General features: G+C 39.2%; 1 pseudogene; it reads left to right on the top strand.

Annotated features, from left to right (window-relative positions):
- Window positions 1-5,644: 5,644 nt before the first annotated feature.
- Window positions 5,645-14,971, top strand: LOC114689454 (annotated as a pseudogene).
- The last annotated feature ends 10,281 nt before the right edge of the window (window positions 14,972-25,252 follow it).

Here is a 25,252-nt window from a genome sequence, read left to right as displayed (position 1 = left end):
CAAATATTGCAAACTGACATATATATAACATATACATTCCAGCTTTTACAGAGAAGAGCTGTGTAACAAATTGCAATGTGGGAATTAAGCCACAAGATGGCAAAAGAGAATCTCTAATCTCAAAGGCTTGGCTTTTGTTTGCTTGGTTGCTTTTCTTTCTTTTGCCTAAACTAGAAGAGGCAATTAACCCTGCCATTCATTTATTGCAAGGGTTAATTAGCAAGACATAAAATATCATTTCCAAACTATTTTAGCTGTTTAACAATTTGCATTTTGTGTCCAAAGAAGAGCCAGGATTAAGAATTTAGTTTGGCAAGAATAAATCTACATTTATTTTTGGTTTAAAGACTAGAATTTAACACTTACCATCTGTTGCAGAGGTCAGTTGTGCTAAGCTGACTGGAAATCAAAGGAAGATATGTGTCTTACTTTTTTTTTTTTTTCGTCCTAAAATTAATATAGGACAAATGGATTTGGAGAAATAAAGCCTCTTTTGTTGAGTGAGTTTGGAAAATGTTGATTCAGGGACAATTTAGGTGTGATTGGCTGAGGCAGGTCAGGTTAATGCATGAAGGGGAACAGGAAGAGGAGAGAGAGATGGCAGGAGGCTGAGCTAATTAAACAGAAAAGGGAATCTTGCTGATGCATTGCTGTGACCTTCCAAACCAGCGTCTCCTAACTCCCCTCTGATTTGCAGGTAGTGCTATTGTGACCACCTCTGGTTCTTGTAAAAGAACTCAAACCTCAGAATAGCTAGGTAACTGAAGATGACCTGGCTAGCATTATAAGTAGCAAAAATCACATCGGTGAGGATAATCGAGTTCCCAATCCTTACCACCCATGCACACGTGCTAAAGAACAGCAGAGTCTTAATCCAGATGTGCGTGCACAAACCTGTAATTCCTGCATTCTGGAGTTGGAGGCAGGAGAGTCCTTGGTAGCTTAGTGAGTTTGACGTCAGCCTGGGACACACAGGACGTTGTCTCAAACAAATTAAATAGAATCTAGCAATAGACCCTTAATTTCACTTCATCAGAAAATATATTCTAAATATAGCAATGTAATATGCAGTATATTATATAGTACATAATAATTAATGTACTAACTTATAAAATATACTATGCATATTTGGGGGAGGAAAAATCTTTTCCTGCCTACCTAAAACAATGAAAAGAAAAACACCATTTAACAAAAAGCTTTAAGTACTACACTCTTCATAAGAAACTAAGACCTCAATACATGATTAACTTTGAGTAATGTTGTACTAGTTCTGATACAGAGTAGAACGTCATCAGAGAATATGATAGGACAAGAAGGGTATGGGCTAAGAGCAGTGCCCTAGGAAGATAGCAGTCACTGTTGGTTTAGCTTGCTCTCTGATGCTCCTTTTCTTCGAGGTCAAGGAGGACCTCTCCTGTGAGAATCTTAGGACATGCTTCTGGAGAAGGCCTGCTCTTCCTGTGCTTGCTCTTTCTCAAGCTGCTTCAGCAGAAATTGCATGATGAGGTGCTCTGCTTTGGGATGGCATGGTCCTGAATATGAAATAGCACTGACTACAGTTTTATTAAAGTATATTTTTCATGTAGGCGACTTCTTTTTGCAAAGCAGGTAAGGATGAATTAAAGTCAGGAAAGAACTCTTATAACTTTTGTAGAAGAGCTGAATTCAATTCCCAGCATCCACATGGCAGCTCACAATTGTCTGTAGATCAGTCCTAGGGAATCTGACACCTTCTTTTGAGCTACCTGGGCTCCACACACACACACATGATGCACATAAAAAAGCCAGGAAATCTTAACTATTACTGTAGTAATTAAACAAAATCCTCCCAAGAGTTTAGTCATATTTTTCAAAACTGAAATACTATAACATTGTAACATTGACCGTCTGTGTCATGTACCTCCAGGAATGAACGTAGAAGCTTTCCAGGTTCTACGAATCAGAGTCTGCATGTGTATGTGTAAATATATGTGTCTTCTGGTAGAATTTATACTCTGAAGATTAAGGCTGAAAACTTTGGGATGACATGTGAATATGAGAGACAGGGTGGGCATTCACACACACACACACACACACACACACACACACACACACACTTGAAGAGGACCATATATTTTGGGACTAGTGCTATATGCCTATACCATATCCAGTGCTTGTGTATTGGGCCAACTTTACCTGATATGGCCAATGAGAAATAAATCTTGACCAGGTCGGGTTGGAGGGATCATACCAAGACTGTGGCTGTGATAACTTTATTGCAATCAATTAGAGTTTTATCCCCTTATTAGAAACAGAATACAATGGAGGTTGCCAGGATCAATACAATGGTAGTTCCTAGGATGCAATGACATTTATAAGGTGTACAGCATAGGTAAGATTAATGTCTAAGACTAATTGTTCTGTCAAGTTTCTATATGCTTCACTGACTCCTAGGGACTACAGAGAAACACAGGCAGCCTGAATGCTTCACTGCTTGAAGGAGTGCCTTGGTTTCTCAGGAACTGAAAGGTGCACAGTGCCCCAGGAGCAACTGACTCCAACCTGAAAAACCTATGATGCACACCTCTCACAGCAGCTAGACCAAACCAACTCCATGATTTCCTGCACCATACTCTTTTTCTTTCTTATCATTTTCTTCTTTTTAATTATCTATCTATCTATCTATCTATCTATCTATCTATCTATCTATCTATCTATTTCTCCTGATGTGTGTCTTCACTATGTGCGTGCCCATGCCTGTGTCTGGGGAGACCAGAAAAGGACATCCTTTTATGGAACTGGAGTTATACAGATGGTTGTGAGCCACCATGTGGGTACTGGGTACCGAACCCAGGTCCTGTGGGAAAGCAGCTAGCACGCTTGACTGCTGAGCCACTTCTCCAGCCTTCTTGTTATTTTCTTACGTATGAACTTCTATTCACTGTTGTTAGGATTTTGATTCCTGTAGATGGTCCTTGTTTCTTTCTGTTGACTCTTCAATACATACTGGGTAACTCCTCCAGTACCCTGCCCCTGTGCTGGGCACCTCTGTGCACACTCGTGCTCTTCATCTTTGGAGATGCTCTAGGATGGGTCTTGGAACCGTTACCTACTATCTCGTGGGAGCACCTATTTCCTCAAGGTCTCTAGAGTCTTGCCTTCTCTCCTCCACTTCCCCCATGTCTGGTTTGCTTTTTCTCTTGCCAAGCTATATTCCTTGCACACCATTTTTAAAATTCTCTTGATTGTACTCTGCTCATTGAGTTGTCTAACAAGTTTCAGAACTCCCACTACTTCACTTGGGTCAGTATAAATAAACTCGTCACTGTGGATTTACTGCTTGCCTCTTGGAAGGAAGAAGGATTCCTTATTTATCACAAGTTTCATGGCTGTTGCCTCTAAGATCAACACTTTCACGTACACAATGTTATACTTATTTTAATGTAAGTTTTTTGAGACAGGGCATCTTCAGAAATGAAGATTCAAAGAAAGAGGCAAATTACAGGTTATGGTCTCAGGGTGGTGAACTGGAAGGTGCTCAGCAAGCGTGACTTGTTCGGATTCTCTGGGTTTCATTCCTTTCATCTGAGAACAGAGCATTAGGAAGATCTTCTGAGTTACTTTGTAGGAAAGAGTCTTTTAATGGCCTGTTGCAGGGATAAGAGGTAACTGGAGGGTGAGAGTGAATTTCCTGTCTTTTCTGCTTCCTGCAGTGCCAATTTGCAAGATTGGTGTGGAGCAGAGGAAGTCTTAGAACATCTTGAACTGAATCAACTAATATTTTACATCCTTCTCTAGATGACAATGTCATCTTGTTTTTATCATGAATAGTCCTGTTTTTAATAGAAAATTTATATATTAGGAGCTTGAGGCTTGATGTTAAGAATGGTTCTGAACTAGAAGACGAGAGAGAAGCCAAATCCACCCTTATCCCCCACTCACCCTCTCCTCTACCTTCGTGTGTGTGTGTGTGTGTGTGTGTGTGTGTGTGTGTGTGTGTGTGTGTTGTGGATTCAACCCAGGACTTCATACACATGCTGCAAGGCAAGTGATCTTCAAGCCATGTTTTCTAACACCAAGTTATATAGTTACCTAGAAATTTTAGAATTGTAATTATTTCCACATATTTATGGTACAAATTAATCTTTCATTGCGACACTGCCATGGATGCATTCATATTGCTTGATCACTTGTGGATGATCTTGGTAAAGGAATGAATTTTGGATGTATGTTCATCATTTTTGTTAAAAAATAAGTTTTATTTTTTGGTTAGCTAGAAACCAAATTTGGAGTATCTGCTCTTATCAAGGAGGTTCCATTAGCTTACACATCAGGCCAGTAGGTGGCAGTCCAATCTTGTTTATTAAATGACTCAATTTTTGACTAATTGGTTAATTTTATGGGGGCGTTGGAAGAACATACATCACATCTAGTTTATGGGACCTCTGGCAATTATGCCTCAGTTATCCTAAGAAGCCCTAGTTAAATGGATAAAAGGAATTTAAGGATTGGAACTAAAGTGCTGGAGGGAAGAGTTGGGTATTTGTTTTTTTCATGGGGAGTACTTTGACTCTGTAAGCTCTTTACAAACTACTAAATTATTTAGTGCAGAAAACTTCAGTCCTTCATTTTAAAGCACACAGGGAGGTTATTTCAAAACATCATGACAATACTTTCAAGTTATTTAATTCTAAGTAGAAATATAGATTTCAATGATTTTAGGAGAGAGAAGAGGCACCTTGTTAATTTATGAAGAACTGAGCCAGGTATAATGGCTCCTATTTGTAATCCCAACACTCAAGAGTCAAGGCAGGATAGCTAAGAGTTCAAGGCTTGGGCTGTGTGAAACCTTTGTCTTAAAAGGAAAAAAGGAAGGGAGAAGGAAGACAGCCATAGCAACTGAGAGAACTATTTCTTTCCCATCTGAAATATCTCCTTGACCTAGGCATCACATGTGTATTGCACAATATAGCCAGCGCTGGACACCTGCCACTCTGTTTGAGACAGCAGCATTCATAAACAGTGTTATCTATTCCCAATCCCTCTTTCTCTTAAAAGAATAAAAGCATTTTTAATCTTTATGAATGCATGACCAGAAAAGCTGTTGTAATGTAGCAGAAAACCAACAACTCAGCTGAGTTTTGAGCACATTTATCTCATTCATTCATTCATTCATTCACTCACTCAACAAGTACTTGGTTAGCTCTCTTTGAGGACTAGCTACTTGAGCTATAATTGAAATAGAAAACAAATGTGATCCCTGTCCTTAAATACGGTGTAGAGGAAACCATAGATATTAAAAACACACCAATTACTGTAATCTGGAAAGTATTCAAAAGAGACCAACATGACTTTTCAATGCTATATAGTAGTAATCTTATCTCTAACTTTAATATTTTATGTGGAAATGATGTGTTGTTTTATGTCGTGAATCTACAACATAAAAGAATACTTACTGTATTGAGTCAACAATCCTATATTATCTCAGAATCCCTCTGAGATGATTAATATTGATGTCAACTTGACAAGATAGTGGGTAACTTCAGAGGAACCTAAGGCCATGTATGAAGAGATGTGTCTAGACTGGGCTAGTTGAGGTAGGAAGATCCCCTCTAACTGTAGGCCACACCATTTCATGGCCTTTCATCCCGGAAGTGAGCGGAGCATGAGCAGTCATCTCTCTTGGCTTCCTGACTGTGGACACACTGAGCAGCAGCTTCATGACCTTGCAGCCAGTGTGTCCTCACCACGATGGGCTAATCCCTCAAATTGTGAGCCCAAACAACCCTTTTGTCCCTTAAGCTGTTTTCCTCGGGTATTTTGTCACAGCAACAAGGAAAGTAATATATCCTGCTCCCACCCCACCCCCATGAACGGTGGCTGCCTTCCACCTCCTTTCTCCCTCCTCTCCTTTCTATCCCGGCTCACCGAGAACACAGAAAGCCCACAGAAAGCCCACGGGTTTAGCAGTGACGGGTTGTGAGTAACTGCCCGGTGGAAGCGACTTTGTAGTATTTGAGAACATATCTCAGTGAGGGAGTAGCTGCTCCCCATCACCTCTTCAGGTCTAGCCTATTTCTGGCTCCAGGATGGTCTTTGTTGGGTGTGAATAGAATTTTCCCCTATTGCATACGCAGGAGGTCTTCAGCCTTGTCTGGGAGTGGGAAGCGCCTACTTTCTCTACTTCAGACAGGGTATTGTCTGGCACTTAGAAAGCTGTTTGTAAAGAGGGTTACTGACCATTAGCCATGTGTCAGAGGATATCATCAGGTAGGTAGGTAGTCCCCTGTCTTTTTGATAGTATTAGGAGGGGCGTTTAATTAGCCATGTGTCAGAGGATGTCATCAGGTAGGTAGGTAGTCCACTGTCTTTTTGATAGTATTAGGAAGGACGTTTAGAGAAAGCCTCTCCCTGCATTTCTCTTCTTCAGCTGGAAGTAGTCAGTAATCAAGGTGGTATGTTTTGGAGGCGGAACATTTGCTGTTTTCTAGCTCTGATCAAATAGAGATGAAGACAACTTTCCTCTTTAGTATCTCTCCTGTATCAGACATGCTTGTCTTTGTGTTCCCTAGCACACTCTAGCAGGGCCCCAGGGGCAACAAATGATCTACCTATATTTAACTGGATCACGAGATTTCTAAAACTCATCCCCAATGCAGGTACTCACAAACCCTCGCTGCTGAACCTGTGGGCTTTCTGTGTTCTCGGTGAGCCACTCAAGTAAGGCGGGACAGAAAGGAGAGAAGGGAGGAAGGGAGGTGGCAGGAAGCCACCATTCATGAGGGGTGGGGTGGAGGCGGGATGCATTAGTTACTTTTCTTGTCAATACCTGCTTGACAAGAACTGTGAACTTCCTCAAATCCAAGCTGGTGAATGAAGTTAGTGAGGTGGAAGGAGGGGAGGGTTGATCTTTTCCTTCTATTGGCTGACATCCTGCCACAAAAGACAGATAAACACATATAAGCCTGCTTGATGTAAGTTTTGTATGACACGGGAGTCTTCAGAAGGAAAGGAACATCCAAGGAAAGGCTGGACACAACCTGTTTCTACCATGTTTGGTGAGGTGTGGAAAGTCACAGGCAGACGTGTTACAAGAAAGAGTGAGCAAAGCCTATATAATTAGAGTCCTCTCTGGGTCCCTTTATGGTTGGAAATAAGAGTGTTTCTTCTCTATGGGTGTATCAAAATTGCTTCTTTAAGGACAGATTTATGTCCAGATCCAAGGGAAGGTCACAAGTTCCCTTCTGCACACACACTTTCTCAGATTGCTTTATTAAAATAGTACGGCAAGTCATATTTTGGGATTCCATGTTCAGAGCTCTATCAGGGACATTATTTGCATCATAAAATAGTGTACTAAAGGAATTACATAAGATAAAAACTTTTCATAAAATTTATCAGAAAATTGGATCATACAAACATTTATTTATAAGAACATGTTTGCTTTGCTTTTTTTTTTTTTTTTTCAAGACAGGGTTTCTTCTCTCTGCAGCTTTTGAAACCTATCCTGGAATTCACTCTGTAGACCAGGCTGGCCTCAAACTCACAGAGATACACCTGTCTCTGCCTCCTGAGTGCTGGGATTAAAGTGTGTGCCACCACTGCCCAGCACGTTTGATTTTGTAACAAGCAAGCATATATATATATATATATATATATGCATATATATATGATATGCTAGAATAATTAATAACCAAAGATAACCTGAGACAACATTGAGATGTTCTACACATCAAGGACTTTCTTACCATATGGATACCAGAACAGACCGTGAACATACTTAATATACATCCAAATAGTTAACAGCAGTGGTAGTGCAGCAGAAGACAGCCCAGAACTACAACCTGAGGGGTTGCCCTTTTCTTTTAGGGTCCTCCACTCAGGGAAAGCCAAATCCTTGACTCTATTACAGAAAAGAATTACAGGATGAGCCAGTACAAAGCAAAGTTGGAGTTTATTGAAAAGAGAAAGGTACATATGAGTACGCGGGTGTGAGCTCTCAGAGTAGAGTCACAACTAAGTGTCTCAGCCATAGCCATATGACATTTTGGTGTCTCTAAAGTTACATTTCAAGGGGTTGCTAACAAATTTTATTTTTTTCTTCCTTTCTCCCATCTCTCAACAAATGAGATTTAGGGTAGCTCTTGAGTTGTCTTGGATGACATTAAAATCTGATTAAATAAAACCAGGAACCACTAAGGAGGCCCAAGGAGGTTAGGACATATGGTTTACTCTATGTGGGGTTTCTGGTGAAGTTACTAGAAAATTGAAGGTTTACAGCTGGGAAAGGAGGAAGGCCATATACTCTTAGGCCTTAAGAATGGTTCATTGCTTATATACCTCTATATAAAATAAATATTCCCATTTAGCTCTTTATCCTACTGTGTTATATCTACCTTCCTTGAAAGCACCTCACAATAACCCCTTACTAAATTTCTGACCTCTATGAGTTTTCAAAATGCAACACATATCTGAAAATTCAAAGCTAACATCCACAAATTTGAGAAAACATGATATTTGATTTTCTGTGTCTGTATCACCTCACTCAAAATGATAGTTTCCAGCTCCATCTATTTACCTGTGAATTTAATAATTTCATTTTTCTTAACAACTAAATAATATTTTGTTGTGTGAATGTACTGCATTTTCATATCCATTTCATCAGTTGATGGACATCTAGGGTATTTCCATTTCCTGGCTAATGTGAACAGAGTAGCAATAAACATGGAGGAGCAAGTCACTATAGTATAGATGTCTAAGAGTTGGATAGCTGGACCGTCTGGTAGCTCTACTTCCAGATTTTTAAGTAACCTCTACTTTATTTGCATAGTGGTTGTACCAGACCATGCTCCCACTAGAAGTATTCTTTTCCTACATCGTTGCCAGCTTCTGCTCTCCCTTATTTTTCTAGGCCATTCTGGCTAAAGTAAGATGAAATATCAATTCAGTTTTAGTTTGAATTTCTGTGGTGGCTAAATATGTTCAAAATTAAAAAAATGTGTTTCAGTCACTTGTATCTCCTCTTTTGAGAACTCTCTGCTTAGATTCATGCTCCATTATATCATTTTGTTTATTTTTAATGAAAATATAAGATGCAATGTATTTATTTTTCCTGAATCTACTTAGACTTTACAATGAGAAGAATGAGTGATTTAGTCTAGAATTTATAATGAAAGATAGAAGCTCTGAAATAGAAAATTCCAACAGGAAACAGATATTGTTAAAGATGAGGAAGAGATTGACCTATAATCTATGATAACTGAAATGCTTTAGAAAAAAATACACAGAAGAAAAAAAAGAAAGTTAAATGAAATTAACATACGAAAGATCAGAATTTAAATGAACCCATGCTTTCCTCCTCTCCTTGGTTTCTTTGGGAATATTTTCATATCCATTTAGCAAGAGTTAAAGTTTACTACTAGCTACAGACCTCACACAGAAAGCTTGTGTGTGTTCAATTCGCCCACTTGGTAGACTTTATTTTGTAATGAGTTAACTAATATCTGGGAATTTAAATTTTTTTATAGGATATGAGAAATAATTCTTTACTCTGGAGATGGAATTCTTTCTGTGTGTAGTTTGAAACATGTCTTCAAGTATCTAAGTAATGGTTAGAACCACTTTTAGTTCCTATGAGGTGAACAGAATAGGAAATCAGGAGAATCTCCATCTTTATGCCATGCCCCATTTTTTTAACTGAACTGTTTGTTTTCTTGATCATTAGCTTTTTGGGTTCTTTGTATGTTCTAGGTATTAACCCTCTGTCAGATGCATGAATGATAAAGATTTTTTTCCTCATTCTGTAGGCTGCCCCTTCTCTTGGATGATGGTGTCTTGCTATACAGAAGGTATGTGGGTGGACGTGGGCATGACATCCTACGTCTAGCTGAGAGCTATGGGCATTTGGTAGCTGCTGGGAGAGTGAGAGTCAGTATTCTTTAATGATATGACCCCATGTTGGTTGACCACACTCTGATGTAGGCCCCACCCCCAGGAGTAGTTGGACAACACAAGCTGGACCTGAGGGGGGGAGGAGAGAACTTAATGTGGGTAGAGGGGCGGGGCATAGGGAATAGATATGGGAGGAGTTGGAGGAGGGAGGTATATATGATAAAATGCATTGTATAAAATTCATAAAGAGTTAATAAAATATCTAAAGAGGGAAATATGTGTTAACAACATTCATAGCAGACGTTAATTGTGTTGCAGTTCTTGATTCTCGGTTCCAGGAGGCTTCAGCTAGCCTCAGAGGGGCATCTTTCCTTTTCCATGTCCCTTAATTTTCTGTCATTCTCCCCTGCCTCAATACAGATGTTAAAAACTTATGATCTTTAAAAATTCCTTGTCCTCTGTAATTGATGGATTAGTAATTAATACTGATGTATCTGCCTGTCCTCTCTATGGTTTCTTTGATTTGTAGCATTTCTGTCTGTAACGGTGGCTGTTTGTGCATTACCCCTGAAGTACTGCCTCTAATAGGCAGCAGGTAATTGTGAAGTACCTGCCCCAGCCCGAGGGCATAGCTGAGGGGGGACCCTTAAGACGTGGAATACATATGTGCTCGTTCTCTTGGCTACCTTGGATGTTGGATGCTGGTACTGTGGACCAAGTCAGAGTTATCCAGAGAACCGCATTGGACCACACCTCACCTCTCTTGGACCCCACGACCAACTCCCTTTTGCTTGTTGTAAGTAAACCCTAAATAAACCCCTTTGATTATCAGATAAACTCCGTGGAATTGCCTCATTATCTGTCTTTTCAAATATGAACAGTTTCAGTGAGGATTTGTGAGGCTCTTTACACAGAGCAGAAGGAATGATGGTGCTTGAGTCCTTAGTGAGGTGGAAAGCTCCGTGACAGACATTCCACTCTCCAGAGGTAGGACAACTCTCTTCCATTATCATGCCCATCACCTTATCCTTTCTGACTTTGGAGGTTGAAAGCTATAACTTAACCATGCAAATCTATGATCATAGCACACTCTCAAGCTGCTCCAGTATTGTAGCCTGGTTCAAAAGAGAGACTGCATGCTGCAGAAGTGCTCTGCAAAGTGTAAAGTGCTGGTTAAATGTGGGTACTATTATTCTACTCAGGAAGAACACTTAGCTCATTGCTTAGTAATGGTGAGGCAAACAGTGTCACTAAATAAGACAATATAATGGTCTTAAGAGGCTCTCATTCCGTTTCCCCTTTTATTCGAGCACACAATTGCATTCTAACACTTCACAGACAGCCTGAAATGGGTCCTGTGGAGGCTGATAAGGAAAATTAGAACAAGGAGCTATTTGAGCCCTCATTTTAATAACCAAGTCAAGGAGCAGGCACTTTAATGCTGGAAAGAAGGAACACTCTCTCTTAGTCCTCAGCAGGATAATGACTCCATTACTAAACGTTCCTTCCATAATAAAGGATGCAGCTTAGGAAGGAGAAAGATGCCAGCCCCATCATGGATAATAGCAGTTAGTATGTATGGATAACGGTAATTTAAACAGACTTAAGAAAAATAGAAATCTCTGGCTATAAATGGGCCTCAGTTTCACAAATACCTGCTGGGTACCTATGCTTTTTGATTGAATTTGCCTTCGTTTGAATGGATACTTACTGTTTTTCTTCATTATTCGTGTGTTTGTGTGTGTGTGTGTGTGTGTGTGTGTGTGTGTGTGTGTGTCTGTACATGTGTAATTTTGATTGTACTTTAGTATGGGAGACTGAAAAGTACTTGTGCCTTGTGTAGGGAACACGAGAGAAGCCCAAGGCCTGGGTTTGTGAAGGAGTAGGCATGTGCATGGAGGCAGGGACATTTTTCTTTCTGTTAATACTGAATCTCAGTGAGCAATGGTCTGAAAAGCTTGAAATAAAAAATTAAGTGCTTCTAAATGGACTGTTGAGAGCACCGTTAATGCCTACCACCCAATGCCTGGAAAAGAACAGATGTTCAGAATATTTATGGCAAAGTGAACAAAATAAATGAGTGACAACTTCATTCTACAGTGACAAGGAAAAAAGAGTGCTGTAATGCTTGCCTCCTAAACTCACAATGTACTACTTTTAGAAGGTTTGCACAAGAAGCATACTCTGTTCTTCCATCCAGTGTTCTTAGTGATGATAATTCCTTTTTCCCATTTAGCTTCAAATCTGTGAGCTGATACAGAGCTCTCAAGTCAGTGAGTCAGTAACAGGAAATGCTTGGGGAGGAACCATTGAACATCCTGTGTGTTGAGGTTCTCTTCACCGTGGTCTCAATGTGTCTCCTACAAAGAAAGGTCATGGGATGAAACCTAATCACTGAGATGGGAGTATTTGAAGATAGGGACATTTTGGGGAGACCAAGTCACTACAACAGAACCCTTATCAATGACATTGGTGTACTAATGAAAGAGGACAGAGAGCTGCCTTGTCTCCTTCAGGTGAGCAAATATGGAGGTGTGATCTAGGTGCCAGACACCAAATCTACCTGTGCATTTGGACTTCACAGCTCCCAAACTGTGAAGTGTAAGTTTCTATGCTACCTCATCTACAGCATTCTGTTAAGGTGCTCGCACGACTGAGACACTTTCCATTATGTGTAGTCTGTGTCTACAGGTGCTTCTGAGGTAATACAGTTAATAGCTGGTGCCTGGATACACAAGCAGGCTTTTCTTTGGCTCTTGGCTAGATCCTTACCTTGCTCTTTGATTGGAGCAAGTTATTTAACTGCTATGGGCCTCCTTGTAAAATCTAGCTAAGAGTAGTGCTTTCTTTATAAGATTGTTGTGAAAACTTTGAGGAGATCTATATAGAGAACTTCTATTTTTCCCAAGGTGAAGTTAACATGTAGCTGCTTATGTGACATGGAATGACTTCTGTAAAGACCAGTTATTTCCTGCCTTTCCCCTCAGAGTCTAGCATTCTGTCCTTCGCTGACAAGGATAGATAGACTTGCTTTAACGAGGCAAGCTGAGTAATAGTAGGCAGCACAGTTTTTAAACCTCACATCTGGAAATGATTAAATTGAGACTCTTCTGTAAATAGGGTATTTTAGACATAAAATTTAAAATTTATTTCTTGGAGCATATCGAAGATTCTGATTTATATCAGTAAACTTATTAGACTTTTAAACTTCCTTCATTGCATATTTAAAAATACTTTCATTTTTACAAAAATTTACTCTAGGTAACTCTTGAAGTAGACACATGAAAAGAAAAAATTTAAGCATACCTATGTTCTCTCAACTCAGAAACACCGAAGTATATTTTCCATAATGCTGTTTGGATCTGCATATGTTGATGAGATATAACTAAAGCAGAAATATTGTTTGTGACATTTTCATTAAACACATGATTATAAATGCCATTGTTAGCTCTTACCAGTCTATTTAAATGACAGTATTTTATTTGTTCAATTTAATTCTTAGACTGTGTTTACCTGTGGCCTCCTCACAACAGCTCTGGTAGGTATTATGATTGCAGCCATTTTAGAGATTAAGAATGTAAGGGACAGAAAGGCTGAACTACTTGGTATGATTCTATCAGTTTGTAAGGGCACAGCCAGGGTTTGCATATACTGTCTCCCTACTAAATTTTCTTCCCTTCTCCTTCCAAATGATTGCATGCTCTATTCTTTGTGTGCATATCTCAAATGCTCTATTCATTCCCAGTGTTTTTCTGCATGCCTGGTAAAAGAGTCTCTCTCCTTGCACTCTGCCTGAAAGTGCCTAGCATATCACCATTTTTGTCATGACTGTTCTGGGATGTTTGTACCTCTGCTATCTCTCTCTCAGTTCAGGCTGCTAAGAGCTACCACTACTCTTTGTTTTATTTATCTTTCTCAGCCCGTTCTCCTAAACTCTCACAGTTTAAACCAGACTGCCCCTTGGGGAAAAATTTATTCAATTTCAGAAACTAAGACAAGGAAAGACAAGACAGGGTCTCACTTAAAATTGGCTCCACTCAGGCTGGTGTTCAAGCTGATACACTTGGTCAATCCTCATGCACTGTAGGAAGTTTCCTCCTTGCCAAAGTTATGGCTTGTCTCCACTGAACAGGTGTCACTTTTCAGCTCACCATGCTTCTGGGTTTACACATTTATCTCACAGTAAGCTTGGTTTTTAATTCTCAGTTTTTGTCTTAAGTGGCCTTTTTCACAACATAACTGAAGAAACAGAAGCTGCTTCATGTAGGGGATACTCTACTCCCAAGCACAGTATTGGGAAGGTTACATAGGAAAGTCACAAGATTAGAAAGTATAGGCTAATGTCTCTTAATAACATAGGTAGCACAGTTTCAACAAAAGTAGCTTAAATCCCTAAATATCATATAAGCATACATCATGATCACCTAAGTTTATCCTAAGAATGCAGAATTTGCTTACCATTGTGGAATAAATCCATTCAATCACCATCTTACGTACAGTGCTTTCTAAGCTGGACTCACAAAGGTGAGCTGGTGTTCAGCTGAGTGCCAACACTGGGAAGCCCAATGGCAGGAAGCTGGAGGAGTTGAGTGCAGTGTCTCTTGGGCACTGTTGGAGCTGGAGATGAGCTCAGACCTCAAGGCCCAGCTGTGGGAACTCAATGTCACCATAACAGAGGAAACTGAAGTTGGTGGTGGTCCGGAGGCTTTCATAATTTTTGGACTAGTTCCTCAGCTGAAATCTTTACAGGAAATCCAAGTCTGGCTAACAAATGAATTGGAGAAAAAGTTGAGTGGGAAGCCCATCGTTGTCTTTGCTTGGAGGAGGATTTTGCCTAAGCCAACTCAAAAAAGTCACACAAAAACTAAGCAAAAGCTCCACAGAAGTCACACTAACTGAGGTGCACAATGCCACCCTCGAGGACTTGATCTTCCCAAGAGAAGTTGTGGGTGAGAGGATCGGCGAGTAACTGGACAGCTGTTGGCTCAGGGTTTGGTTATACAGAGTGCATCCAAACAACAGGGAGAGCATGGTCCAAAGTGTTTCTGTACACCAGAAGCTTGCCAGCAAGGATGTCAATTTTGAATTCCCAGAGTTTTAGTTATAAACAGAAATGACTAAATAAAATGTCATCTTAAGGCAGAGGAGGAAGGTTGAGGGGGAGGGAGAAAGGAAGGAAGGAAGGAAGGAGAACTCAAAACACCAACAGTATTTGCATGATCACCTCAGTAGATACACGGAAATATGAAAAAAAAAAAAACCCCAACATTTGGAGCTGGAAAGATTGCTTAGTGGTTAAGCTCTCTTGCTGGTCTTTCAGAGGACCCAAGTTTCATTACAGAATATTAATTCCAAAGAAGGGGGGAGAAAGCCCACTGACCAAAATCATCATGGCCAAATTAATTAAAGCAAGCTTTTTATATTTGTATGTATGGGCTGCCTCCTCTTAAGGTAGGGTTCAAGAGGTCTGCACTGGACATGGGCAAGATAATGGTTCTTATAGCTCAGGGGTAGGGGGTTTCCAAATGGAGGATTCGGCAGGCATGTAGGCAGGATTATAGGAGCAGCATAACAAGGCTGTCATAACAAAGTAGTCATAACAATCTTTTAAAACAAGGGTAGGGTTGTAAGATGCTCATAACAACTTTCTGAAACAAAGACATGGTTTCAGTTTCCTGGAACAAGCACTGCAGAACTATTTGTACTTAAGGTTACAGGTGGGACATTGCCCAACCCTTGAGAAATAGAGATTTAATCATAAACTGGAATGAACATACTTTGTCTTTACTATAAGATGGCTTTCAAGCCTGAGATAGTAGTAGGCTGATTCATCAAGAACTCATGTTTGGTGGCTCTGGTAACTCCAGCTCTAGGGAATACAATGCTCTCTGCTGTCTTCTGCCAGCACCCTCACACATGTGGCGCGCGCGCGCGCGCGCACACACACACACACACACACACACACACACACAAAAGTAAATCTCTAAAAAACCCCCCACATTTTCCTAGTAAAATACATACTGAACTTGTGTTAAATGAGGTTTTCTACTAAAGGGTAATTACAAAAACTGTTCATCTAACATCAAGTATAATAGTGAATGCTTTCCTCCAAGACTAGAGAGAAGGTTTGCCACTCTTACCACTTCTTTTCAGCATATTAGAGTCCTAGCCAAGGCAATAAAGTGGGGGTGGAGAGAGGAAAAACCATCATAAATGACAAAGAAAAAAAACTATCTTTGATCCAGTCTAAAAAAATAAAAAGAAACCCAGAAAAATAATTAAACTTACCAAAGATGAGAGATAAAATTATGTGACCATATACTAGTGATGAAGAATTGGAAACTGAAATAAGAAATATTGTTCATAATGATGTCAGAAATCAAAGAAACGGTGCACAAACATATTAAAAGGTGTATAATACATGTATATCAAAGCATACAAATTAAGGAAAACCCAGATTAATGAAATGATAAGAAATGGGTTAGACTACAATATTAAAATATAAAGTGTGTTGAAATGGATTTACTTAATGAAATACCAACAAAAGTCAACAAATTTTAATAGGAATTTCTAGTTTGATATGAAAATCCATATAGAAATACAAAGGGCTTAGAAGAGCTAATATAATTTTAAAGAGAGCAACAAAACTGGAAGACTAATATCCCAGCTTTCCATTTTTTAATGAAGCTACAGTGATCAAGAAAGTACAGCATGAGAACAGCGACAAAGTGTTGTGAAATGAGAAACTCAGAAAAAACTGTGTGCACATGGCACAGTGTGGTTGGCAATTGGGAAGTGATTTTGAGAAATGTGTGTAGATAACACAGTAAAGCAGATTCAGACTTTTCACATAAATGTTCCTGGGACAACGGAACACACACATGCATGAAAGCAGAGCTTCGAACTTGACCTTATGAAGTATACAAAAATACAGCTCACAGAGTTCATAAAACTAAATTTAAGATGTACTTCTAGAAAATTTCTGTGAAAAACTTGAAGAAGATAATGTTTGCGATCTGCGTTAGAAAAATAAGTCTTAGGCATGACACAAAAGTTAAGATGAGCTATGTTGGCCTTCATGAATTTAAGAACCTCTTTAGGAAAGGTACAATTAACAAAATGAAAAAAAATCCCCAAAGTGGGAGAAATGTTTGCCAAGGATATATATATAATAAAGAACTTCCACCAAGAATATATAGCAGGTGCTGGTGAGAGAGCTGGGTGGGTGCATGCTTTTATCCCTAGGACTCACAGGCTAGAAGGAGAGACCCAATTCCCAAAGATTGTCCTCTGATCTCCACTCTTCCTGGTGCCACATGCATGCACCCTCCCCCAATAAATAAATATAGTAAAAAATCAAAAATATATATGACAAGTGGGTGGGTGTGTTGGTGCACTTCCATAATCCTAGAATTCAGGAGGCCGAGGCAAGAGGATCAAGACCAGTGTGGAGGACAAATTGAGACAATGTCTTAAAGAAAAAGAATATATAATATGTAATAAACTAAACAAAAAGAAATATAAAAAAATCTCAATTAGAAAATAGAGAGTAATCTGACCTCAGTCAGGAAAGGCAGTGGTGGCACATACCTTTAATTTCAGGACTCAAGAGGCAGAAGCAGGTGGTTCTCTGAGTTCGCGGCCATCCTGGTCTACAGAGTTCTGGGACAACCATGGTTACACAGAGAAATCCTTCCTTTAAAAAACAAACAACAAAGCCAAACAAACAAAATAAAACCTAAAAAGCCTAAAATTGTTGGTTATATCTAGGAGGTAAGAACAATACTTAGGAATTCAATAACTGAATTTCAATAGTTATTAAAGCAGCAGTTTTAATAATCAGATAGCTTTCCTGTTTTGGTTCCATCACTATGTGTCTCTATTTTTAGGTTTCAGTTGGGTGCACTGACAAACTTAAAATGATAAAAAAAAAAAAAAAAAAAGGTTGGAAAGACGCCTCAGTGGTTGAGAGCATTTGTTGCTTCTGTAGAGGACCCAGGTTTGTTTACTAGTACCCACATAGCTTATGACTGTCTGTAACTTCACTTCCAGGGAATCTAATGCCATGTTCTCGGCTATGTGGGCACCGGGTATGCATACATGCAAACACTCATACAGATAAAAAAAATATTTTTAACATTATTTTCAAAAATCCACCTCCAATATCATTGGGAACCCAAAAAGTCTCAACAAACTAATATACTATGCAATCAACATAGATTCCCAAAATATAAACATATACATTATAAAGACAAAGACACTGGGTACATATAGGAAACCTCCCCCTGATTATTTGAATAACTTTGGGGAATATTACAGAAGTGAACTTCGGAGTTGATGTTAATGAGCACATCCCTTGAGAAAAAGCCTAACACATAATCTCAGGCTCAGAATTGGGAGCAAGACCCTGTAATAGATTTGGCTTTGGTCAAGGTCTGCCACACAGCATTTAAAAAGCACAAGTATTTTTGGCAAGTATATCATCAAAGATATATGGATGTCAAAAAAGCATATGAATGTATTTGTCATTAATAGTCATCAAAATTAAGTAAAACTATTAAACAGCACTACAGACTTCTTAGAATGGTTAATATTAAAAATACCATTAATAAATATGTGTGACTCAGTATTGCTGAGTTCAGACTGAAGCACACATTGCTGGTGGAAATAAGAAGTAGTACAACCAGTTTGTCAACAGCTGCCCAGTTTCTTAAAAGCTTAAACATAAATATGTACAATTCAATTATTTTACTACTAGATATTGCGGTATAACAATCCTTTTGTACACTGTGAAGATTTGTCACTTGTATTGGCTTAATAAAGGGTTAAATGGCCAATTACTAGGCAGGTAGAGGTTGTGGACAAAAAGAGAGCATGGGGAAGGAGCGCAGAATTGCCAGCCAGACCCAGAGGAAGCAGAAGATTAACATGCCATACTGAAAAATGGTACTGCCACATGGCAAAAAGTAGATAAGACATATGAGTTAATTTAAGTTGTAAGAACTAGTTAGTAACAAGTCTTAGCTATCAGACGAGCATTTATAATTAATAATAAGTCTCTGTGTGGTTATTTGGGAGTGGGCTGACAGGACAAAAAAACTCCACCTACAAGTTTCTTAACCAAGAGAAAAAGAATATAGGAGTTGGAGAGATGGCTGGGGTCAAGAGTTCTTGCTGATCTTGCAGAAGACCTGAGCTGTACACATACACACAGATAAACACACATATAATTAAAAATCAACAAAAATCTTTGAAAAGTAATAAAGAAAAATACATACACAAAAGACTTTTACATGGATGCTTGTATCTGGTTTATTTGTAATAGCCCCAAATTAACATCAACATAAGTAGTCGTAGGTGAATGGGTAATAGGCTGTGGTACATCTGTACATGTAATACATGCTCAGCAACACAGAGAGATGAACAATTGGACAGATGCTATAACATAGATAGTTCTCAAATATAATGTGTAATTTAATTTAAATAAAATTACTGAAAATAAAACTATGGTGACAGCAGATCAAGGTTTGCCTGGGGAGCAGGAAGGATAGGAATAAAGAGTCACAAAGACACACAGTATAATATAGGGAAGGTGATGATATATTCATGATTTTGAATGTGGTAATAGTTTCACAGGCACACACACACGCAGCAAAAACTACTTTGTATACTTAGGATATAGTAACTTGCTTATTTATTGTGAGTCAAAACATGTTAAAGAGAATTCTATTTTCTGCCCCTGCAAAGGGTCTTATGTAGCAGCTTTATCTTTCAGCTTGCTGTTCTTTGCTTGCACTGTTTCTAAAAAGTCTGTCTATATAAATAAACTGCTTTCCCTCCTTCAAACTTTTGTCTTTGCTTTTTGTTTTCTGTGGTTTGAATTTCTGAGCAAAATTCTTTCAGTGTTTGTCTTGCCTGGTGGTCTCTGATTTTGCTGGCTGTGTGGATAGGTGTCTAACTTTAATTTTGGACAACTCTTAGTCATTATTACTTTCAATTTTTTTTGCTCTGTTTTCTTTTTTTTTTCTTCTGACATTATAGTTGGGCATATCATAGCCCTTAAAATTATCCCACAAAAAGCCAGGTGGTGCATGCTTGTTGTATCCACGCTGAGAGACTGAGGCAGGAAGATTATCAGTGAGATCCTTCTGGGGTACATATAGAGTCTTGGGTTTTCCACCTTCAAAATACTTTTTTTTGTCTTTCTATTTTAATTTGACAAGTTTGTATTGATGATTTTCGATTATTTGTCTGTGTCCAGTATTCTAGTGATCTGATAGAGACAATTTTCACTTGTTTGGTGTGGTTTGTTTTTGCTATTTTCAGTATTATCTGAGTTTCCATGTCTCTGCTTACACTGCCCATATGTTTTTCATAGGAATTTTTTTTTGCACAAGAGCCCTGAAGGTATCATGCAGTTATCATGAACTCCCTGTTCAAGAACCCCAAACACAATCTGTATCACCATATCTGATTCAGTTTCTCTGACCTTTAGTGTGCCATATGATTTTTTTTTTGTGGACAGTTGAACATATTTATTGAATAGCAGGAGCTAAGTCTAAAGGTCTTTACCCTGATATCCACTATTAGTTCAAAGTATGGTCTTTCTTTACTGTTTGACTCCAAATTATCCACATGTCCTTGACTTTCTCTCTTCTTGTTCCTTGGTCTTTTTAGTCTCCTCCTCCACTAGTCTTCATTTCGCAGTACTTTCAGTGGTAATGCAGCCCTGTTGGTGTGGTGGTGAGGAATTGGCCAGAGAAAGGTTCTATAATCTCATGATCGAATTTCAGTCTTTAATGAGTCTGGGTTATTATCTTCACAATGTCCAGTACTTTTATTTTTACATCCTAAGTAAGACTGGGATGCTAGAGAGGATTGGAATTAGCTGGTATATTTTATCTGCTGGTGGGATAAGGCTGTGGTGTGTGGTCTTTTGTCCCCCAGGGAAGCAGGCCTTGTAATGGAAAATGCTTCAGGCATTTTTCAGTGATGACTTTCTTCTTGCCCCTGCTGAGGCCATAAAAGATCTTTCTTGGCTTTTTACTATGAGACAATAGTAGGGTTTCTGGATATAAAAGCCATGGATGTATGAGGGTGGGCATTTCCTAAACTTGCAGCTCTTGGGAGTCTCTCAGTGCTCTGCACTCAGCTTCTAGCAATTCATCAAATTTGTCAACCAACCAGTTTATGGTTCCAGAAGTGTCCGCTCCCAGTAAGAAAGTCTTAATTATAACCCTGGGTGAATCTATTCATCCAGATTTGGGGATGCTGGTTTTCCTCACAGCTTTGGTTCTCTGATGTGTCCAAGGGAATTCACTGGTCTTCATTTCTCTCACCTCCTTCTTTTTCCAAGAAGCAGAGTGACAGCCTATTGGCAACTTATGTGTTGGCAACGAAACAGAAACATTCATTTTTCCAATTTTGGACATTTTCTCTGAACTCTGAAGTCAATGAATCAAACCATGTCATTGGAAATTAGAAACAAGCACTTCACTGAATGAACTGAATTGCCTGCTCTTCTAATACACAAATGAGCCCACACGCACACGGGAAGAGAGGCAACAGATGGAGATGAGCACAGAGGAGAGTAATATGTTAGTCCACAGAGATGGGGTAGAATCTGGAGGGAGCAATCCGGCAAAGGAACAGGAGGCACCAAAGTAGGGTCTTGTGGGAGGTAAGCTGATGAAGACAGAAAGGGAAATGGAAGGGCAGTGTGGGTTATGAGAACAGTGAATGCAAGTAAAACAAAGGTGAATGAGGAAGCATCTAATATATTATTACTATTTTTTTTTTTACTACTTTGCTTGTATGTAGTTAGCACCTATTGTTTTAAGGTACATAATTTAGAACACTTCCTGAAGAATGGAGAGAGCACCTCCACACCCTTTACAGCTACCTTAACCCAGTACAATTAAGACTTTATTTTCTAAGACCTTATTTTCTATTGAGTCATAAAATGAAAATGTGATACATCTATTTCAATTATGATTGGTTTCTAACATCTTCATTTATGAGGTTATAAAACAAAAGGGAGATTCTTAATTTTCATGTGTTTTGAGACTTTTCTTTTGTGAGAAATACTTTAAGCTAATTAATGAGACTAATAAAAGAATCCTGCAACTTGCAAGATGTTCAATTAACCACAGCTGCCCTCTGGGAACACTCCTGGACTTCACTGATCTGTTGAAGGTCTTGAGAACCTGAGGCAAGACTCTAAGCTTAAGATGGGAGAGGATTGTCTAATAATTAGAGCAGTCCAGGAGTTGCTTACCTTGAATTGTATTTTCACTTTAGATATTTTTTTTTTCTGTCTGACCTTGGGCAAACTGCATAATCGTTTGGGGCTTCTTTATCTTTTAAATGCTGAGAATACTTGCTTGATTTTAGGCCTTTTAAAGGTCCTTGGATAAAAGCAATTCTCTAAGTGTTTTGCATTATCAGGAAATGCCAGATTTACAAGTTATTATTAGCTGTGGTAGGCATGTGAATTCACGTCCTCTTTCCTCCAAGATTAAAAGAACCCACCATCAGAGTTCAACTACTGGGTTGCCATGGGCACAGGTTTCTTCCCATGGTATGCTGTAGAGCAGTTAATACTCAGTAGTTATTTATGGGTAGAAGCAGAAGTAGAGGTTGTGTTTTCACTATTCTTTTCAGACCAACATTACTTATTCATTGGCTGCAGGCCTTGCTAAATTCCACTGGGTGGCTTTTACAAGTGTCACTGCCATAAGCATCTGACATTGGTTTATAATGTTTTGGAAATGATCTGACAAAAGTGTGGAATCTCACACAGTAAATAAATGACCATACTTAAAAAAAGCAAAACACACTGAAAATTACAGAGCGAAGAAAATAATCGGTTTCTAGTAGATAGCTTACAACAAACCCACACTGCTCCTCTGGGTATAACCAGGGACCCATTCATCACGACCTCGACAAAGTTTAGTTGGATTTGTAAATATTTACGCTGGTGGAGAAAGCAACCCTCTTTATGTCATCTCATTGATATTCTACAAAACTACTGTGCTCCCTTACTGACATTATGTGTTGATGCGTTACAAAAAAGACCAAGTTAGTAAGAGTGCTGCTGCCAAGTTCTTTGAGGCAAATGCTTCTAAAGAAAGCTAGCGCTTTGTTCCTGAACTTTTGCCTTTTCCCTTTCTTCTGCTGCTGTTTGTTCATTTGTGTAGAATGCCAAACCTGGTGCGTGCAAGGCAAGATGACCTGTTGACAGGCAGTCAGCAGGGCCTGGTCTCAACGGGAAGTGATGTTTCTCTCACAGGGGGCTGCATCCAAGCCAACTGAGGAGTGGCTCTGTCCAGGCTGAGAGACTCCAAGGAATGCTCACTATACCTTTCACATTTCCTTAGTTATTCTGGAAAATCTACATTTGCAGCAACTTATTCAGGTGAATACTCTACTGACTGGGGTTTTGTCATCCGGACACAAACTAGAGTCATTTGGGAGGAGGAAACCTCAGCTGAGAAAATGCTCCTGTCAGATTGGCCCCTGGACCATTTTCTTGATTAATTATTGACATGCATCAGTCTAGCTTACCAGGAGTGGTGTCACCCCTGGAGAGGTGGTCCTGGGTTGCATAAGAAAGTATGCTGCGCAAGCCAAGGGGAGCAAGCTGTAAGCAGAGTTTCTCCACAGCCTCTGCTTCAGTTCCTGCCTTGACTTCCTGCTCTGAGTTCCCTTTGATGATGAACTGTGATGTGGGAAGTGTTAGGGAAATAAACCATTTCCTTTCCAAACTGCTTTGGTCATAGTGTCTTGTCACAGCAATTGATAACCGAACTAAGACAAATGGTAAATAATATTGTCTACGACATGCTGGGAAGCATCATAGATATCTAGAAATCAAAGATGAATAAAACATAGCTGCTGTGGATATCGCTCTGTGTGTTGTGAATGTGTTGCTCTGATTGGTTAATAAATAAAACACTGATTGGCCAGTAGCCAGGCAGGAAATATAGTATAGGTGGGATAAGCAGAGAGGAGAATTCTGGGAACAGGAAGGCTGAGTCAGGAGATGCTGCCAGTCACCACCATGAGAAGCAATATGTGAAGGCAGAACTGGGAAAATGTACCAAGCCACATGGCTAAACATAAATAAGAATTATGGGTTAATTTAAATATAAGAACTAGTCAATAGTTAGTCTGAAGTAATGGCCAATCAGTTTTAATTAATATAAGCCTCTGTATGTTTACTTGGGTCCAAGGCCACAGTGCTGCGGGAGCCAGGCAGGAACAGCATAACTTCAGCTACAAATGGCGCCCAACATGGGGCAAGAGTATTCACCTAAAACCTGAGAAAGCTTAAAAAAAAAAAAAAAAGATTCTAAAATGGAGCTAAAAACAGCTTCCTAGTTGTCTCTCTCAAGTGAGCTGCAGCCTGCCTGCTCAAGCTACTATATGGCAGGTTCCTGTTGTGTGGGCTTGACCTCCAGCATGGTGGAATGATGCATCTCCAAGCCACACATTACACTGTTGCTGCGTGGTGGATTTAGCTTTTGCTAGATGGAAGCATAGACCCACTGCTTCCCAGAGTCTGTGGGAGCATGGTTCCCAGAGCTGACTGTAAACATAGTTCTGCCATGTTGGGAAGCTGAGGTGGACAAAAAATGCTGCAGTTTAAAGCAATAGATTCACAATAAGACAGATTCAGATTGGATAAACCTCTAAATGGTTTACAATGTGTATAAAAATTTACATAGGCTTGGAAGAGAGAAAAAAGTAATAAATACAGTTATATAAAAAATAGATAGTTTTTAAAAAATAAGGTCTTTAAAGAGAAAGTAAAAGTAATATAAAAAATAACCCATGTAAAAATGAATATCACACAAAAAAATCTGAATTGTGTTGTTTTTGGGATTTTTAACTGCAAAAGGACATTTGATTGTAAAGGCTGCTCAGTTAAACCAATATGTATATTTTAAAGGAGCCTTGACTTCAAAATTTGGATCTAAGGATATGTTGCTTTGGAGAGGAGGCTCTGCTTTTGTTTCCACAGAAAGCCAGAGGCTATGGATTTGTTCCAGATTAAGATATATCAGGTTTGACCAGCCAAGACCCTCTGAAAGGTCTCCAATGACACCATGGCCCAGATGATCCAACATCCAAAATGGTTTCAAGGCAACTGGCTCAGACAATACAGCTTCACGGACTACTCCATAATCCTAAAATTTTCTCTGTGTCCCCATAAGAATAGAGCTCCCTCGTCCAGCAGGAAGTAGTATGAGAATCTATGCCCAATTTCCCAAATATACCAAGCTGGCTTTGGAGATGGATTTGGCTCATTCCTTCTTTAAAACCAAGCATATTGCTAAAAAAAAAAAAAAAGGTTGAGAGATTCTTCTGTTCCATATCA

The sequence above is a fragment of the Peromyscus leucopus genome, chromosome 10, assembly GCF_004664715.2.
Source record: "Peromyscus leucopus breed LL Stock chromosome 10, UCI_PerLeu_2.1, whole genome shotgun sequence".
Classification (NCBI taxonomy): Eukaryota; Metazoa; Chordata; class Mammalia; order Rodentia; family Cricetidae; genus Peromyscus; species Peromyscus leucopus.
The sequence above is the reverse complement of the archived record's forward strand: the minus strand, read 5'-3'. Positions and strand labels throughout refer to the sequence as shown.